At 41.9% G+C, this 20842-nt stretch overlaps 1 long non-coding RNA gene across 1 annotated transcript in view; it reads left to right on the forward strand.

The window, feature by feature from the left end:
- The window catches only part of LOC128300205 (uncharacterized), a 71701-nt gene extending 58390 nt beyond the window's left edge, over nucleotides 1-13311 (forward strand). The window contains exons 3-4 of the long non-coding RNA XR_008287332.1: nucleotides 11547-11634; nucleotides 12456-13311. This is a non-coding gene — a long non-coding RNA (uncharacterized LOC128300205). The remainder of the gene's footprint in view (nucleotides 1-11546; nucleotides 11635-12455) is intronic.
- The last annotated feature ends 7531 nt before the right edge of the window (nucleotides 13312-20842 follow it).

Here is a 20842-nt window from a genome sequence, read left to right on the forward strand (position 1 = left end):
ATCATTTTGCAATATTCAGCACACTTGTCGGGAGTGTTATTATTGCATCGTGGAAATATAATGTTATCCACCGCTCGTCCCCAACGCATCGCCCAGATAAACGCTTAAAAGCTTTGTCTGGGATGTAATTTGCCGATGCAAAGGATTCCCAAAATTTCAAATCATTTTCACCAAATCACCAGCAGTTCAGTAGAAAGGACTATAATTTGATGGAAAAGTCGATTCAAGATGAAATGAAATGATAGAAAATCAAGCTAAACCCATTCATTTACTATTGCTCCATATGGGTTGATATTTGCTACATATTTGACTAAACAAGCTACTTGAACAGCAAATGCAAATGCACATTTATGTAAATACGTCCACATTTTGGCTACTTTTCCCACTGCCGTCACGAGCACGTTCAACTTAAATGATACAGCCAGAGAGAATAGGTGGCCTCCACTGGCTGTGCCATTGTTCCTATCCATCGGTAGAGCCGAATCCGCAAAGCAAAATCCACAAAAGCCATTAGCACCCGTACGATTGAGTTTTCCCCGTTCGAATGCCACGGATGGCATCATTCCGCAGCGAACAACCGACCAGGCGTCTCCATTCCCGAGCAACCGCCAATTCTCTTTCCGTCCCTTCTTGCTACACCGAGGTCCAGCATCGGTGGTCTTAGGGTCCTGCCTCGGATACACAGTTCACCGTGGTACTACTACGTACGGGACGCGCGTTCATTCATATTTAATCTATTGATGAATATGAAAACTTTCAACATTTTCAATTATACTCATTCGTTTCGTACCATTGCGGTGCTGTGCACCGGTTGGACGGTTGCGTTTTTTGGGTACCGTAAAACTGGGATTGAACCTCCTCCATGAGCTATTCATGAGGGTATGAAATTTTGAATGACTAATGGACTAATAGGGTCGAGAAGCGCGCATGGGTAACGGTACCGAACATCCATCGGGACAACGAACCGTAATCTCATCCTCTTGGCGTTTTATCATGCAGGAAAACAGGGCGAAAGGAGAACACATTCGAACGGTACAAGGCAAGGCCAGCAACGACATCAGTCTGACAATCAGTATTTTGGTTCATGCTGGCCAGTCTTTTTACGAAACCCAGGTACGACGGAAAGTGCGAACGTTCCCGATGTTTGGATGCTGCAGCATATGCATTTAGCTGTGCGATACTAAGGACGGGCAGGAAGAGAACGATCCTTCTGCCATTGGACAGCTGTACGATGGCGTTGATCTGGCGCAAGATGCATTTATTATGGCGTCTGCAATGAGTATAATCACTCTGTCGCATCATGCCGTAGCCGTAGGAGGCCGTATAGTCCTGGCGCATGGTGTTTTGATTGATTTTATTACCTGAATGATTATTCATACACTTATAAAAACAGCATTTCATCAATAAAGAAGGTAATTCAAAAGCTCATGGGTACAAGAAAATCATTAAAATTATTCAGATAGTTGCATAACTTTCTCGTTTCAATTAAATAACGTTCTGCAAGTAGGTTCGTGATACAGAACATGCGTCATATGTAATGCTATAGTTTGGTTTCTTTTAGTATCTTCAAGACATTAATCATTTAGGTTATTGTGTGAAGAGTTATGATCTAAATGTAATCGAATTCTATTCGGAAACTCGTCGTACTTCTCTCAACGTTCTAAGGAATTAAATTTTCTGTGTGTTTGCTACATAGAAATTAGTTATGCTCTCTATGTTTAGCTCTATTTCTTTCTCTTACCCTTCTTACCTAAGTGCGACATAAATATCATGTAATTCTACACAAGTTTCATCTAAGTATTTAGCTTTCACGTTAATGAAATTACTCAAGTTCTCGAAGAAGCTCTATAGAAGTAGACTTTTCGCAATAATTTTGCCAGTCGTTAATTAAATTCATTATGTAATAAATAAAGTGTTTTATACCATACATAATGTATATGTGATTTTCCATCTCCAAAAATAAATTTACCCTCAACTATCTCCAAAGCACAGCGTTCATTCAATCATCATCAACTGGACCGCCATTTTATTTCAGCAAATTATATACTCGCTTCTCCTACAATATCCTCCACGCCTGGTGCGTTTCTTCCATGCCAACTTGGATGCTGCAAAGCACGACCAACCCATCAACCAATTACTCTCTAGGCATGTGTTTTCACTTCCTTCTTTTTGCTGACTGACTCCTGCTGTAGAAGGTTTACTATCGTTGTTTAATTCATTGAACTCAAGTATCGTGAACGCCCTTTTTTCCTTCCCCTCACATAAATTAATCGATCCCTAGACCAAAAAAGGGGGAGCATCCTTACTCGACTGGGGCGATAGAATCCTGTTTGCCTGTTCTATCTGCCTGCACCACTAATTAGCAACAAAGAGTGCACATTTTCATCCAAACACAGCCTTCCTTCCGTGCTGTGGGTGGTGTGAAAACGTTTGTCATTTGACCGTTTTCTTGCGCGGCGTACCCCATTTACACATTCGCTCACTAATACCTTGCCACAGCCCTCGGTATCTCACATGAAGGAAGCAATCGTATAATCGTTCGTTTCCTCCCTTTGTTTGCGTTTCGCTTTTTTACCAACACACCACACCGACACCGTAGTCTTCCCTTCCCGTACCACATTCATCTCATTATATACCTCACACATTAAGCGCACGTACGGGTTGACGGCCGGATGGAAATAAATGGTTCGCTCTGATCCTTTCTTCCACCCACACACATACACACAGCGGCACGAACCACTTGCTGACGTCGCTGGGCCAAGAGATGCTCATTTTCCGGTGTCTCCAACACATCCTCCGTAATGGGGCGATGCTGTTTTCCGTTCCATTCTTTCTCGTGGTGGCCGCTTTTCTCGCCATCTATTCCCTGTTTTCCGCGATTTTTCTTCCCATTTTCTAAGGGCGTTTTGTTTCGCACCGTAACACACATACATACACACAAACACCCTGCTTCACAGTAAACATTTCTTCACTCTTGTCCCATTTCACTTAGTAGGCCGCTAAACGAAGCGAGGAAAATGAAAATGGGGTGGTGCAACGAGATCTCTTTCAACCTTGTTCTTTTTCTCGCTCTCTTACCCATACTCACTCGTGATGCTTTGATTCATTTTTACTTTTCTCTCGTTTGCACTGGCATAGCTTTCTTCGTTCACTTGGCTAGCTTTCCTGGGATCGTTGTGCTATTCCATCGTTTTGTTCCCATTAGTCTCTCAGCCACTATCATCACCACTACCATTAAGCGAATGAGTATCTCGTCTCACTACACTTCCGTTTCGCCCTCTTTCACACGCCGCACGCGTTCTCCCACCGTGCGTCGGTTTTGCAGCATCCATCGTACGAGAGTGATAGAGCAACATTTAATTTGCTGCTTTAATTAAGAGTGACGATGATACACAACCACCATTGCGAGACAGAGACGGGACAAGTTTTAGCAAACGGTCAGCAGATTGGTTCCTGGAAGCCATTTTCTTTGCGTTGCCTTTATTGCAGCGGCGGATCAAACGGTAGGCGAAGTAGGCGGTCGCCTAGGGCCTCGCCGTGTTGGGGGCCCCAAAAAATTAGTGCCGATTGTGCGATTTTTGGAAATTTAACAGCAGAGTTAATTTATAGCACAAAATTTGATTATTTTTTATTTATTTAATTTATAGTATGACGGCAGTGCCGTATTTTCAACACCGCTTGTGTTGAGCGATAATAACAAGTGTCACAAGGCATTTCCTCCTTGCGATTTGCCTTATCCCGGGCATACTCGGTTGTATTGGATGTTGGAGTATGTCTGTGTTGTTTGTCGGTATGTCTATCGTTGTTGTAATCGTTATGTCTGTTCTATTGTTTTGTGTGTTGATTTTGGTCCGGTGCTATTGTTGTGATGAAATTGTGGTTGTGATGGCTGTTAGTGTGGTTTGGCAACCACATGGAGGCTCGGGGCGTGGCTGGCAGGTGACTGCGTCGCTTTTCACATACACAACATTCGGTGTTGGACATTGGCAAAGCCTTGACGGAACTGAAACAAAACAGACAACAAATGATTAAGACGGACTACAAGCATACACCTATAAGTCTGCCCCCTTTTTGCGGCTTTGGTGCTGTCCTCAAAGGCGACTGTTTCCTCAACGGCTTGAAAATGGCACAACAAAAAACATTTATTTACAAGGACCACACAACGAATAACGAAGGATGGGGGATGAAAGGATTCACGTGGAAATAAGGATGGGATTCAAAGGAGAAGACCGTTGTCCCTGGCGAAGCGGAAGATAAGCCTCATGTATTTCAGGTCCCTGCCAGCCAAAACATCTCGAATCGGTGTATCCGGGATTCCACCGATGTCCACGACTGCACTCTTCAAGGAGGGTCTGGCGGTTTCGAACTCCACGCAGTGCCATAGAAGATGGTCCACATCATGGAATCCGACCCCACAGCCACACACTTTTGACTCAGCCAGATTGATACGCTGTAGATGTGCATCCAATGCGAAATGATTCGACATGAGTCGGGACATCATCCGAATGAATGCACGATCTACAGGGAGCCCACCGAACCAAGGCCGCAGGGACACTTGCGGAGAGACCGAGAAAAGGAAGCGACCGAGTTCATCCGCCTCCCACATGCTCTGCCATCGAGACAGGAAAAGTTGCTGTGGGGTGCGTAAGAACTCTTGATAGGAGATGGATCGGTCGTAAAAAACGCCTTCTGTGGCGCCTGTTTTGGCCAGTGAGTCTGCTTTCTCATTGCCGGGAATTCCACAATGAGAAGGGACCCAAATTAGCGATATTCTAAACGCCTTGTTAAACACAGAGCCGAGCAATTCCACAATTTTAACTACAAAATGGTCTTGGCTCTTAACAGCCCTTGGAGTTTTCAGTGCTTCAATAGCACTGAGGCTATCTGTAAATATGAAGTACTGATCCGGGGGACTCGCTGCTATTAACAATAGTGCGTAAAAAATTGCGGCAAGCTCAGCCGTGAACACGGAACATGGCTGCCTCAATTTGAAGAATGCTTCGGTGGTCTCGCTAAAAACACCGAAGCCAGTGCCCTCCTCAGAGGATGACCCATCAGTGTAATACTGGTTCATTTTGTCAATATGGCCGTACTTGTTCACAAAAATGCCCGGCACAACCCTCGGGCGAAGATCATGAGGAATGATCTTGATCTCCTCACGCAACGAGGAGTCCGTACTAACAATAGAACTGTAGCACTCAGGAAGGGCAGCACGGTTTACTGCTTGTGGGGCGCTAGGATTGACTTGTAGAGTAACAAAATCATTATAGATATTAATGATTTTGCTCTTAGAACCTGTCTCTATAAGCGCTTTAAAATTTTCTATGATCAAGGGATTTGATACTGAAGAACGAACCAGAAGGCGAAGCGACAGCATTTCAAAACGTAATCTCAGCGGCATCACTCCGGCCATCACTTCTAGGGACATGGTGTGCGTAGATTTCATGCTCCCTAGTGCGAGTCTAAGACTACGATATTGTAGTCTTTCCAATTTAAGGAACTGCGTATTGGATGCCCAATGGAAACATATGCTTCCATATTCCAATACGGAGAGTACCGTAGTCTTATACAGTCGCAGGACATCCGATGGGTGTGCGCCCCACCAAAATCCTGTGACTGTCCTTAGAAAGTTGATTCTTTTCGAGCATTTTTTTATCAGCTGGGTGATGTGTACGCTCCAGTTGAGCCTGGAGTTGAACCAAACACCAAGGTATCGAAAATTGTCGGTGATTGATATCTTTTCCCCGTATAAAAAGACATCAATGTTTGGTTCATATAGTCTTTTCTCCCTATTTTTTTCGGTGTCGCTAAAAGGAGAAAAGACTACCATTTCAGTTTTCGTTGTAGAGAACTTGATACCAAGGTTATCGGACCACTCGGCAAGATTGTCCAGAGTGGTTTGTAAAGCCTGTTGTATTTCAACGGCGTCCCTGCTAGCGACTGAAATGACGCCGTCGTCTGCCAATTGTCTAATACTGCAGTTGGGTGCTAGACAAGAATCTATTTCACTCACATAAAAAATATATAGCAGGGGGCTCAGACAGGACCCTTGTGCCAGTCCGTGGTAGCTGGTTCGTTTTAATTGAACGTGACCATTGTTAAAATTCATAGCTTTTTCCGACAAAAGATTGAATAGGAAATTATTCAATTTTGGTCCCAGCCCGGCAGTTTGCAGTTTTTGGCTCAGTTTGTGCGGAGAAACTGAATCAAACGCCCCCTGTATATCTAGAAAAATAGACCCCATGTTTTGCTTGCGAGCACGAGCAAGTTCAATTTCTGTTACCAGAAGCGCTAAACAGTCATTAGTACCCTTAGCTTTACGGAAACCAAACTGGGTATTTGAAAGAAGGTTGTGTGATTCCAACCATTCTTCTAATCGGAAAAGAATCATTCTTTCTAGGAGTTTCCTCAGACACGACAACAAAGATATCGGACGATATGAGTCGTGTCTTGATGGCGGTTTGCCAGGCTTCAAAATAGTGACAACTTTCACTTCTCTCCATTCCTGCGGGACGATGTTGAGTTCCAACATATTGTTGAAGATTCTCAACAGTCGTTTCTTGCCCACGTCTGGTAGGTTTTGAAGCAGTTTGCTACTAACCTGGTCCAGACCTGGGGTCGAATTTTTGCATGAAAGAAGAGCCAGAGATAGCTCCATCATGGTGAATGGTGAGTCCAACATTGGATCACTACCAGGCGCATCTTGGAAGAAGTTTTGCGCTGGAACGAAATCGGGGCAAAACTTGTGAGCAAACTCGTTAAGCCATTCGCCAGAAAAACATTCGTTCTCGTTGGTGTTGTTGCTGTTTCGCATCCTTCTAGCCATTTTCCAAAGCGAATTTAGAGAAGTGGAAGGATCAAGATTATTGACGTATTGGCGCCAATAACCCTTTTTCTTCGCCTTCAGGAGGTTTTTGCACAATCTCTCCAGTCCTTTATATTTGTCATATAATGACCTGGAACCTGTGTCTCTGAAGGCTTTAAATGCCTTCCGCTTCTTGCTAAAAGCCGCTTGGCAGTCCTTGTCCCACCAAGGAGTGGGAGGTCTTTTGAATTTCCTTGCTTGGTGGGTGCCCCTTGTTTGAGCTTCAAGGGCGCACTTGTTTATTATTAAAACAAGGTTTTCGTACTCCTTTACAGGGAGCAAATTTTCTCCTACAAGAGAAAGCGAAGCGGCTACTAATTCACCGTATCTTGTCCAGTCAATGTTCCTCGTCAAGTCACATTTGACGGGATTTGCATTAACTGGACATCCCTTGACATAGGAAATTTCTATCGGTAAGTGATCACTTCCGATAGGGTCCTGGATGACCTTCCAACTAAAATCCAGGGCCATAGCTAAAGGACATAGAGACAGATCCAGTGCACTTGCTCTACTTTTCGGCGTCGGCATCCTAGTTGCCTCTCCTGAGTTTAGGATAGAAAACGCAAACCTGTCGCAGAACTCACGAATGATGGGAGCGCGGATATCATCCTTATCGCTCCCCCATTCGATTCCATGGGAGTTAAAATCTCCCAGGATCAAAAGCGGTCCAGGCAAGTCCGTTGCTAAATTTCCAAGATCCTCTTTGAACTTTTCAATTTTGTCTTTTTCATTATTGGCTATCGGGGGGATATAAACAGATGCAATTGTCACGTGAAGACCCCCAAGTTTTGCCTTTATTGCGACAGTTTCAATATATTGTTGATTTGGGGTTGGTATTCTGAAAAAGCTGTGACTCTTTCCTATACCGATCAATACCCCCCCACCCCTGGAGATTCGGTCTTCACGGATTATGTTATACCCCGGGAAGGTTAGATTTATGTCTTCCGATAGCCAAGTTTCACAGAGGGCGAACACATCACAATTATGTTCGCCTACTAGTGCTTTAAAAGAGTCTAATTTTCCCAACAAACTTCTACAGTTCCATTGTATGATGGTAGCCATTGGAAGACTAGTCGTCCAGGCGCACCATCATACTTAGGCACGGCCATTGCGCCAGCCACTGTTTAATCATCCCCTTCAGGTAAGGAAGGGCCCAAGTAGCGATCAGTTGCAAAGGTTGCGGGAGGTTTAGGGTCATGAGGAGGGACTCCAGGATTTCGGAAAGGGAAGGGGCAGGGATTCTCGGGAAGCTTCTTGACTCTTTTGAGAAAGCCAGGCTTTCCAAAGGAACCTCGGTCCGAGGGGATCGCTTAGGCTTGGGTTTCCTGGGATTAGGATCAGGGGTAGAAGGAGCAGCGTCCCGTGTCGGAATGATGGGAGATGGATTTTTTTTGGTCATGGAACGCTGTGGTGCCAAAGGTTTCTGTTTTGCCTTTAAGACTTTTCGCTGCACTTTTTTATAAAGTACCCTCCGGTTCTTAATCGGTCTCATGGCCACCTGTGTCAGGACAGCCGGTGTTGATGCATCGTTTGCATCCGAGCTGGACAACGCCGCAAAGGGATTAGCGACATTTGCCCCTTTTAGGGCATCGCTGTATGAGCCGCGTGCCCGCTCGGCTACCGTCTTAACTTGCTCCCTTTGTAGCTTCCGGTACACGGGGCACTGCGCAACCTCATGCCACTCGTCTCGGCAATGCGAACATTTCTGAGACGCAGCTTTGCACTCCTCAGTGGCGTGCGCCCCTTTGCACTTTCCGCAGCACGTTTTGCGGGTGCAAAACGCTTCGGCATGACCAATCCGGCTGCACTTCGAACAGGTGGCCACCTTTGGTACGTATGGTCGGTCAATGGGTATCCGGAGGCCTTCGATAACGAGGGCCTGCGGAAGTACCGTTCCCTCAAACGTAACTCGGATTGACGAGGTAGGAACAAAACTCTTTTCTGTTGCTGAAGCGTCAAGCTTATAAAGCTTTTTCGCTTCCAGCACCTTCACTTTGGGCGAATCAGGGGATGAAAATACGCCCAAGCCCATTCTAACAACATCCTCCTCGGGATAGTTAAAATCCTCGATCACGCCAGTGACCTCAACCAAACTACCGGGGATATAAACACGATAGTGCTCCGTATAATCTGGGTCAGCCGCAATAACGTTGGCTTGAGCCCGGTCCTTTGCGGTTACCCTTATCTTGTTCGGGCGCATCCGAAACACATCGGTAACACCCGGATACTTTTTAAAGATCGATGATGCGATCGATCTAACGTCGAGCTGTTTGGTCCGCGGCATGAAATACACGAGCGGCTTACCTTCCCAGGAGGAAGGGTAAGCACGTGCTCTGTGCTGTGTTTCAAGCGTGGTTTCTTCGTTTTGTTTGTCCTTCGAAGTTGAAGGACGAACATCAAGCGCCACCTTTTTAGAGCCAGGAGCGGTTTTAGGCCGTCCCGGTTTACGCTTCGCGCTGGTTTCGATCTCCTTTTCGGAGTCCGAACTCTCTTGCTCTACCGCCATGGTAGAGCCGGAGGTAACGGTCAAGGAAGGAACGGGAGGACAAACTTACCGTTACACACGATAGACAGTTACAGAACAGATACACGCACTACACCACACTCGACAAACCTCGATCGAAACGAAAGCGTCGCTCCGCAACGTATGCGTACGCTTGCTTATCGCTGTTGATCGATAACACTCACAACACAATTGTCTACCGAGCGAAGATCGGAGACAGACGGAGACACCGATTAGCACGCTACAGCCAAAACGAGTAGACACGCTGAGTACGCAATCGCACTTCGGGGTAATGACCATTGGCTGCCGTATGCAAAATCTCCGTAGGTACGCTTTCAAACAAAATACGTCCTCTCGCTACGGAAGCTGGAGGCAGACTGACAAAATTTGATTAAGAAGGTAAAAAATTGATCAAAAATATCTTTCTTGGTAATATAAAACATTTGTTTCTTTGTGATCAATCAAATGTAGAGAAGAATATCGACCTTGTGTCTTAAAAGTATAAACGAAATTGAATTAGGATCAAGAACACTAATTTTTCCGTTAGTCGAGAAAAATTTCTTCGAAAACTACTAGTTTCCGAACGTATAATACCAGGAGAGCATCCACGGAAAAGGTAGCTCCTAGTACAGCAATTTTGCTCAAAAACCGCCGAAATGTATGCAATGTTTAAACACTAACCTACCCGTTGGTGGAGAAAAATTTATTCGAAAACTACCAGTTTCCGAATGTATAGTACCAGGAGAGCATCCACGGGAGAGGTAGCTCCTGGTAATGCGCCGTAAGGTATGCAATGTTTATACACTAACTTTGCAACCAACTGCGCAATGCGCCGTAAGGTATGCAATGTTTATACACTAACTTTCCATACAAACCAACTGTTTTGAGATTTCCGATACCAGGAGAGCATGTCTCTCAAAAGGTGACCCTCAGACACTCAGGCACTCATGAGTGCCGGTGCCGGTCACTCATGAGTGCCGGTCACTCATGAGTGCCGGTCACTCATGAGTACCGATCACTCATGAGTGCCGGTCACTCATGAGTTCCGGTCACTCATGAGTGCCGGTCACTCATGAGTTCCGGTCACTCATGAGTGCCGGTCACTCATGAGTTCCGGTCACTCATAAGTGCCGGTCACTCATGAGTGCCAGTCACTCATGAGTGCCGGTCACTCATGAGTGCCGGTCACTCATGAGTGACTGAGCGAATGAGTGCCTGAGTGTCTGAGGGTCACCTCTTGAGAGACATGCTCTCCTGGTATCGGAAATCTCAAAACAGCTGGTTTGTATGGAAAGTTAGTGTTTAAACATTGCATACCTTACGGCGCATTGCATTGCGAGTTGGTTGCAAAGTTAGTGTTTAAACATTGCATACCTTACGGCGCAGTACTAGGAGTTACCTCTTCCATGGATGCTCTCTTGGTACTATACATTCGGAAACTGGTAGTTTTCGAAGAAATTTTTCTCCACCAACGGGAAAGTTAGTGTTTAAATATTGCATACCTTTCGTCGGGTTTCGAGCAAAATTGATGTACTAGGTGCTACCTCTTCCGTGGATGCTTTCCTGGTATCGGCAATCTGAAAATAGTTGGTTTGTATGGAATTTCGTACCAGCCGGCGTGAAGTTTGAGCGAGAGATAAGGGATACTTTCCATTTCTTCCATCTTCCTTACACTAGCGATCGCTCTCACGGATTTGATAGTATGCAATGCAATAGTGGCAAATTTATTCCACACTGCAGGTGCCACCTCTTGAAAAACATGCATTCCTGGTTTCGAAAATCTGAAAACAATTGTGTTGTTCATCGCCTAAAACATCTACATGAGCGAAACAGGTTTCTAAGAAATTTCTCTGATTGGTACCGTAAAGTAAACCGATTGAAAACTGTACCTTGGGTGAAAAATCGTAGAAGGCGTTGGTGTTGTTAAATCATGTTTGAAGTACACCTCCCTAACACCGATAATGCCGTAGCAAAATTATAGGCCTTTAAAAATTCCGCCCTGGGCCTCCAAGGAGATTGATCCTCCACTGCTTTATTGAATGATTTTTTTGTACCGTACCATTTTTGTTTAATTTATATAATGTGATATTGGTGCTATGTTTTGTACCATGTCCGACCTTTCGCATTCACTATTTACTAATGAACATTTCTTATTTTATTTCTTTTTCCTTTCCCAAGGCGTGGGTATTTTCGCTGAATAGAGAGACTTAGAGAGAAGTGCATATACATTTACAACCAATCCCCGAAATATTTAGTTTTGTTCAAGGTAAGTGTTAACACCATTGTCTAGAAGGAATAATATTAGGTACGCAACTAAGTCATGTCCATTTTTGAATCGATTATTGTGGTAGAAATTGGCATACGAATTTTAATTATCAAAGATATTCTTTATTGAGTTTATGTAGGCAAAGTAAGTTAGAGTTCACTTGTGATAGGTCTGACCTTTTGTTTTTATAGCCACACGATATCTTGTGTAGCATAATGCAGCACAAGATATTCTTATCAACAACTAGTAAATCCGCACATAATTGCTTTTTCAAAGTAAATTTTCAAGTATCACTAATGGTTGCCGATATCGCACGACAGGACCACTACAAAATCCAATCTAGTACGCATGGCAGAATAAGGTCAAAGTCGGCCAGAAATGCTAGGCCTAGATATATTGAAGTTGTAGTAACTCGAACTTTATGCGAAACATGACCGGATTCTGTAACATATCAAAACCTACATGAAAACCATAGCGTGGGGATTTTACCATCAAAGCGTCATGTATTCACAAGATAATTCACTATCAGAAAATCATTTGACATGTTCGATTGCAAATAGTTTAGCTGACAAGAAGTTTGAGTAATATGAGAAGAAAGCTTGATTGTTAGATTGGTTCAAACTAAAAGGGAATGTTTCGTCCAGGATTTCGGGATTTGACAGATGGCTATAAGTCGTTAATTATATTGTATATTATCTAGAGGTAACAAGACTACCGTAAGTTTAATAAATCTTTCAGTACCAGAAACTCAGTTGCGCTCCTGATACTTAACAGTTGAATGTTTGTAAATAATAATTAACTGTTGTATTTTCCGTTTCCAGTACATTTTCGTTCACACAAATGAGAGATGCAGTGAGAAATGTTCCTTTCAACATTTCAACAAAACCTGTGATGGACTGGAGGAGGACTAACAATGCCCCGAAGTACGCACCACCCACGTAACGAACGTAACAACGACGCCGAGCTGACGTGAAAATTGCTTTAAGAAACAAAAAAACAAACATTCACACAAGAACAACAAATTAACTAAATGATCGAACACATAAACGATTCCAACAAACATGCATACACGATCCTTCGCGACGCTTTATCCTAACGGAGCAACATTATAGACAAGCGCATGAACACTGCAAAACACAACGTTCCGCAAGGGCATAGAAAAACGAGGAAATTGCATCGAAAACACGATACAACCGATAATCGACCTGCGTCATACTCGCAAAACAAGTAAGCAAACATGAAACGATGAACGGGGAAGGCGAAGAAAAAAGCACAGATAAACAGAAGAAATGCAACAATTAAGTTCCTACTCTAAAATAAAGAAAAAATGAAACATGAAACATAGATAAAAATATACGTTATAAACGAGAGTGTAATAATTGTACTATTTAGGCGCATGAATTTATCCCGGAATCGGATTGTTCGATGTTTTTGGGAGTGACACAAAGAGAAAAACGAAAAAAAAATGGATGATTAAAAAAAAGAAATACATGCCACAAATCCACATGAAACGCATATACAAAATGTGTGAAGAAAAGCAACACATCATGGACGCTAAATCGTGATGATGTAAATGTAAAGTTATAAGAGACTGAACGTTTGCCGTGCAGCCGGTATTTGGGTTGGTACTCGCGTATGCTTCTGTTTATTGCAAAAGTGTAATCGGAAATATAAAAACATTTTTACTTCCCAACAAATAAAAACTAAATAATAATTTTACTATAGGACTCAATTGCATATTTTAAGACACGCCTTTGGTGGGAGTGTTTTTTCGTTAACGGAACCTACGAACTGGTATCCGGACTGTTCGACGTTAAGAACGCTACGTCCCCATTAAAGGTTGATCTTAAAGTGTGTAATTTTTAATGAAAAATGCAAAAATGATCGATGTTTTGAGTGGTTTTTTTTAATAAAACAGCAACAAAGCGTTATAAAAAAAACAACACACGTCACAGGCAAGCAAACAACCCACATACCGTTGCTCGCGGCAGACAAAACAGTTTTGGCACCTCGCTTGTTCCCATCTTGAAACAAAATGAGATGAGACCTAGAATTCTACTAACTATAGCATGTAGTACTAAGAAAGTTACGCTGCAAAAGACGTTGAGATAAATTCGTTTAAATGAAAATAAAAAAGCACAACACACTACATGATCCACGTGACAGAAACGGAATTTGGCGTGATTTTATGCGTAAGAAAAGCAACACGAAACATTGATGAATAATTGTATAAAGTGAAAGGATAGGATGTGGCAGACATGTAACAAATGTGCAGTAAAGAAAGCACAAAACACGAATAATACTGTGTGTGTGTGTGTGTTTGTAATTAAATTGAAATTGAAACAGAAGAAGACAGGTAGAAGCGACCTTGACCTTAATGAAATTAGCGTCAACCGAGGACTGGATTTATGATTGTTGTACCATACCATACCATTAAACATTTCATTTCCATGACCGGGGGGCTCACGAAGAGACCCCAACCGCTTGATGCACTTGCAGAAAGATCCACCAGGTATGTCGGTTCCCACCCTACGCCCAATTTGATGCGGGCGATTTTCGAAACATTGCACTTTTATTGAACAACATTGAGCAAGTTGATTGAACCCAAGTTTGGACCGGGAAGCGGAACACACCTACATCCAACAACCGTTCCATTGCATCTGTGAAGCTCTGTGACCGTTTACAAGATAAGCATTGCGATCGTACTTAATTGCTGTAGTCGGCTTATCCATACACTTGAAAGTATTTTATAAAACGAAGACACACAAAAAAACACAAAAAAAATATTAAAACATAAAAAAAACACCCAAAAAAAGGTATTACCGAGTGCATAAAATAGATGGAAGTTAAAACAAAATATTCATACATAATCACTGAATACATCTATCTCTTGAATGATCTCCCCGATCCTGCGCGGATCAAAGCTAGCGATCGAGTGCGTTCGATCGCATGCTTGCATTGCACGATACACAATGCACAGGGGAAACACACATACAAATGGTGTGCAATATAACTGTTTAAAAGGCCAACAGTTCGGTGCGAGACTGAAGAAGAATCGCAATGAAACAGACAACGGGGTGCTGTGCTAAATATATGCGAGGAGGCACTTTATCCTTTTATCTCTTTCGTTGAAAGCCGAAGGCCACCATGGTGAAGCTACAATCTTCAAACCAGTCTTCTGAAGTCGACAGAGGAATGTATTCAAGATTGGCTAAGGATCATCCATTGCTGTTTGGCAATTGAAGCGATCGATCGATATAAGATATTTTTTTAGATTTATAATCATGATGGGCGAAAGGGTAGTAATAGATAGTGGCTAAGCGGTAGCACTAACTGATGAAAAGTTCCTATAACGCATCATTCCGTATTCTTCGAACCGATCGAGAATGGATATGCGACAATTTACATTAATATTACATTACATTATAACACACAGACACACTTCGGGCATGAATAAGAATACTGTATTGGTACTATCATTAACAAACGTATGTATAAATGGTATAGTTTATTGTTTACTTTTATTTGCGATGCGATCCACTAGTACATAGTAAAACATTAAAAAAACATACGCATATGCAAATAAAATAACAGATCTAATGATGATGTTAGCTTCCGCTTAAAGAGCTTCTACCCACGGTCCAAACAGAGAAACATAAATACACTAAAAACACGCGGTGCAATGTGCTAAACCACCAGAAGATAGGAACTTTCACAACAACAATTACCACCAACTGGCGTGTAAGGGGAAGGGACCTTACCTGCTGGATCAGAACACAACTGCAACGAGCTTTTTTGGATCGCAGGAAAAAAAAACATTCCATGGCCAACTAAAGACGGAATGCGTGACAAATCCAGTAGTACGCATCTGTCTATTTGAAAGAACAATCAATCATTGTGAACGAGTTTTGAAACCACTTCGTGAACAGTTTCGTGTGTAATGGATCGATATGTTTTTAATTTAACATTTTTGAACATCCAGCAATGATGTTGAATTCAATGTAAAAATATGCATAAACAGTTCCCCCGGCACGTTTTCACACACGCACACGCAAATGCACACATTGAAGGCATTGATTTTATGAGGTAACGCGTACTCCCCACTGATACCAAAATTGAATGTTGCGCAAAACATGGCAATTGATACTCGCGAAAACAACAATAATAGTTTACTAGGTTGAATAGAAAAAAAGAAAATGTATGTTTGTGTGATTCGAACATGAAAAGGGAAGAAAATTTATGGCTAAAACCGCACATAACTTTAAAATGAAACGTATTTGGTTCCTATTCGAGAGAAAGAGAGAGAGAAAAAGAGCAAGAAAGAGAGTGAGTCAGGGAGAGAACGAGCAGGTCAAAGTTAAGAAAGGTGGAAAGGTATGAAACAATACGAAAAATATGAAACACAATAAGCAAATGAGAAAGAACCCCCAGAACAATGCTACACACGTCAGCAAAAACATCAAAACCATAAACATAAAATCAAACAAAACGACCGAAAACTTAAGCAGAAAAAAAAGCCAAAACAAACGGTTCGAAAGTGGAAAAGGAAATGGAAAAACTCGAAAGACTCGACATATCATGAACGATTACTTTTGCCCTCGCATTAACAAAAACGTGAAAATAAGCAACATTTTTAAAGTAAATTCCGAACAAAAACCAGATGAGGAAAGGAGACGAATGAAACGTTCTTTCATGTGTCAAATGTCAAGCAACATAACACACTATTATTACTACCACCACTAGTAATACAACTATTGCTACGAATACTACTACTACTACTAACCATTACCTACACACCAACTACTAAACAACTTACTCGACACAGCAAAGCAGGGCGCGGCGCAAAGAACACGTTTACTTAGCGTACTTCCTTAATCGTTTCCCGTCGTTTGGTCGTTTATTTCGCACGAAACAAACTGTTGTTCGTCTGTTTTTTTTGTTTTACGTCAATCCAAAAACTGAAAACAGCTAATCGAAGGCCAAGACAAAATCCGTGCAAAGAAAAAACCCCCAACAACCTCTACTACAAAGTTCCTGTTCCCTTGCTTTTTTGGCGTCCGATCGCATAGGGGAATGGTCGGCGCTCAAGGGAAATTTGTTTTTTGTATTTTTTTATCTCATGTACTTGTTAGTCTTATTTTTAAATCCAATCGAAAAATCATACCTATCCATGTAAAAAGATCCTTTTAGAAGGGCGTTGCTTCCGACAATTGTTTTGAGAATTGACACATTGGACGAATAGTTGAAAGGACTTGTGATTTTTTAGTTCAACGCTAGTCTTCGAATGGGACAATGATTGAAGAGTTTCATGGTAGCAGATCGAGCAATAGGAAAACTCTGTCAGAAACACTTCAAATTCCAATCCGATGGACACTGAAACTACTAACAGTGAAGTGTAGTTCCTTCCGGATTTGATTTGTTTGAAGTGTTTCGAGTTTTCGTATGCGACATTAGCAAATGGATAGTATTTACCCGAAGCTACCATGTTGTATGGATGGCTTAAAAAATAACAGTCAACCCTTAACAGTGTCGTTGATGGCTACGGGTAAACACACTCCACGTCCATTTAACAACAACTCAATCAACTCACGTGTAATTAACGTGCATGTCACCAAGGGAAGAGAAAAAAAACATCAAAAATGAACACACACACTCAGAAACAAAACCTAACGAAAATGGTAAAAAGAGTTCCTAATAATTAAGTACACTAACTACATTCGTACTCGCGACATGCAATGATCGTTTTAGTTGCGATAGTTTTATTTTTTGTTGTTTCATTTGTTTGAAATGGGATTATTCCTATGTTTAGTTTGTTATCTATTGTGATTCTGTGTTTTTAATGTGATTTTAAGTTGTTTACAAACGCTCGGTGACACATACTACAACGTTACTTTTATTGGCGGTTTTAGCAATAGTGCATTTGTTCGCTAACTTTATTACACCACAGCAGAAACTACGGAGACCGCTACTATGTAAGCATTGTTTGATGAGTTTAAATGTACGCGAAATTGTAAAGATAGTAAAGCAAACAAAATATGGTGAAAAGTAACTATTAGCTGTAGGAACCGCATTCGGCGCAAATTGATCAACGCCCCAAATCAGAACACGAATTTTCTACTATCGTTTCCGATTAAGATGATCCTGTCAAGGTGTAGAAGCCAGTTGAAAATGGGTTTTGTGTTTCACGTCCATACTGCATCCCAAACATACAGAATCGGCATAAAAGCACTTTCAAGTCTGCCCGCGGACAAGGGAAGAAGGGTAAAAACATTAAAATAGTTCAGGCAAAAAAGATGCCAGCATCACTTGACAGTCATACAGGAATATCGTGAAGTAACGAACACATAACTATGTTCACCCTTATTTACATGCTAACAATGGTGGAAGGAGCGGGGTTTTAGCATTTGCGTGTCCAAAAAATACTCTGGCCACTTCCTTTGCTCTTACCCACTTCCTGCGTCCGTTTCATCTTCCGCCGTGAATAAACTTCATCTAAACTAAAAACGCTAACTGACACAAGTAGCGCGGTATGGAAAACACACCACTTCAAACCTAAACTTACCTATTCTTACAAGTTTGATGAACGAAACTGCAATGCGACGGGATAGAAACTCCCCGGAACAGTTTAGCACAAATGAAATGATACATAGACGGAAACAAACACACAAACATACACACTCAACCACTTGCAGAAAAAAATCTACTTACATTGTATAAGATATATTGTCAGATGTAAAAGAAGAAAAATAAACTTATTTGGTAGTCAAGATTGGAGGATTTCCGCGTTGCGGACGTGTTTCTTTTTGATGCGCCATACTGTATTTTAAAACGGTAAGTTGAATATTTTGTTCTTGAGTTGGTATCACGCTGACCGTTTTTCCGCTATTTATTTCGTATTTTGTACTTCTTCTAATCAGCGGCGGATCAAACGGTAGGCGGAGTAGGCGGTCGCCTAGGGCCTCGCCGTGTTGGGGGCCCCAAACAACTTGTGCCGATTGTGCGATTTTTGGAAATTTAGCAACAGAGTTAATTTATAGCATAAAATCTAATTAAAAAGGTAGAAAATTGGTTATCCTTGGTTATATAAAACATTTGTTTCTATTTGATTAGCTATATCGGCCCGGTTACACGGCTACGCAAGAGAAGTATGCAGTGTATTCAAACTCCTTCTTTATCGGCACGACATCTTTAGGATGTTTAAGCCTACCATTTCTTTTTTACTTTATTTTCCCGTAGGATAGTCAGTGCTGCGTACGGAGGTTTGGTGATACAAATGAAATTTTTCCGTGGTCCTATCTTGTGCAGACCGACTGCGCTACCAATACAAAATCTGGCCGCCCCGTGAACCCTTATATGCCCTTTTACTTCAACCTATTCATGTATTCTATTTCTTGAACGGGATTTTTTCATCTGTTCGTAAATGATCCTACCGTTAGATGCTAGAATAGAAACCATGCTTATTTTCACTTGCGTAATATTCGCCAGCTATTGCCTTTGCGATACTCGTGGTGGAGTATTGTGTTTAGTATTTCGATTGTCACAATTTCTGCAAGTTTGCAAGCCGGTAATGATGTTATAACCGACACAATCTGTCAGTGTACTACGAAATAGCTAGCATTGTCATAGATTATGAATAAAATCATATTGCAATCATTAGAACTGTCTTTTCCCTTCGATATTTGATACTTGATGGTTCTTGGAATACCATTTCTGTCTTTCTTGAGTATTACTTAATCGAAGCTGGATTGTAGGTCCAGCTTATGTCCACCCATCCCAAACTGTCCAAACAATTCATCATATCACCGTGTAGAATACTGTTCAAACTACATTGTTGTAATCTCGGTAACATTTGCATCGTTGTTAGACTGAAATTGTTTTAAAATTTCCAATTCTAAATCCATACGGTTTTAGATCATCACTGCGAAATCGTTGATCTAAATTAAAAAAGAACACGAAAAAAGATACTTGAAGAAAACAAGAATGCATTGATATAAAAACGATGTGTTCAGTAAAGTACCTATCATACTAGTCTTGCTAAAACATTGTCGTGCGTGCTGAAAGCGGTCTCGTTTTTTTGCATTGAAAACTCAGTTTGTTTGAGAAAAATTAGTGAGTGCTTTGTGGTGTTGTATCCCTATAATTTGCTACTGACTATCAAATTGTGCCTGAGGAGCACGTAGTGTGTTTCACACTGATGTAAATGTGCAAGTGTAAATGTGACGAAATGATCGCAAGTGTCTTCACAATGAGCGAAGAGATCGGCCCAGAAATTCTTGGATTTCTTGACGCACCGACAACCGACCTAAAATTGGAGCATCAAATTTAAAGAGCGAAATTTAATCGAACGATCGAAATTCACATTAATATGTGCAGGGCTACGAGAGTTGACAAATTTGTCCAATGACCAAATAAACTTGGCAACTGTGAAAACCACTATGCCGTTGCCGCGCACACAATTGTTTTAAGATTTCCGATACCAGGAGAGCATGGTTTCCCGGAGGTGACATCTGCAGCTTGGGACAAATTTGCCCATCACAATTGCTATTGCATACTATCAAACACGTGAGAACGAACGCTAATTTAAGGAAGATCAATAAAACGGAAAGCGTCCTTCACCTCGCTCAAACTTTCCGTCGGTTGGTACGAAATTCCATTCTAAACCAGCTGTTTTCAGATTTCCGATACCAGGATAACATCCACGGAAGAGGTAGCACCTTGTACAGCGATTTTGGTCGAAAACCGCCGAAAGATATGCAATATTTAAACATTAACTTTCCCGTTGGTCGAATAAAATTTTGCAGCAATTTTTCTCAAAAAACGCCGAAAGTTATCCAATGTTTAAACACTAACTTTCCCGTTGGTCGTTAAAAATTTCTTGGAAAACTACCAGTTTCCGAATGTATAGTACCAGGAGAACATCCACGGAAGAGGTAGCTCCTGGAACTGCGCCGTAAGGTATGCAATGTTTATACACTAACATTGCAACCAATTTTCCACCGTAAGGTATGCAATGTTTATACACTAACTTTGCAACCAATTTTCCGCCGCAAGGTATGCAATGTTTATACACTAACTATTCATACAAACCAGCTGTTTTCAGATTTCCGATACCAGGAGAGCATGCTGTTCAAGAGGTAACATCTTCCATCCCCCTCCCCCCTTCCCCCCAAGATGGCGAACAAGATGGCGGACAACATGGCGGACACAA

This window comes from Anopheles moucheti, chromosome 3, assembly GCF_943734755.1.
Source record: "Anopheles moucheti chromosome 3, idAnoMoucSN_F20_07, whole genome shotgun sequence".
NCBI lineage: Eukaryota > Metazoa > Arthropoda > Insecta > Diptera > Culicidae > Anopheles > Anopheles moucheti.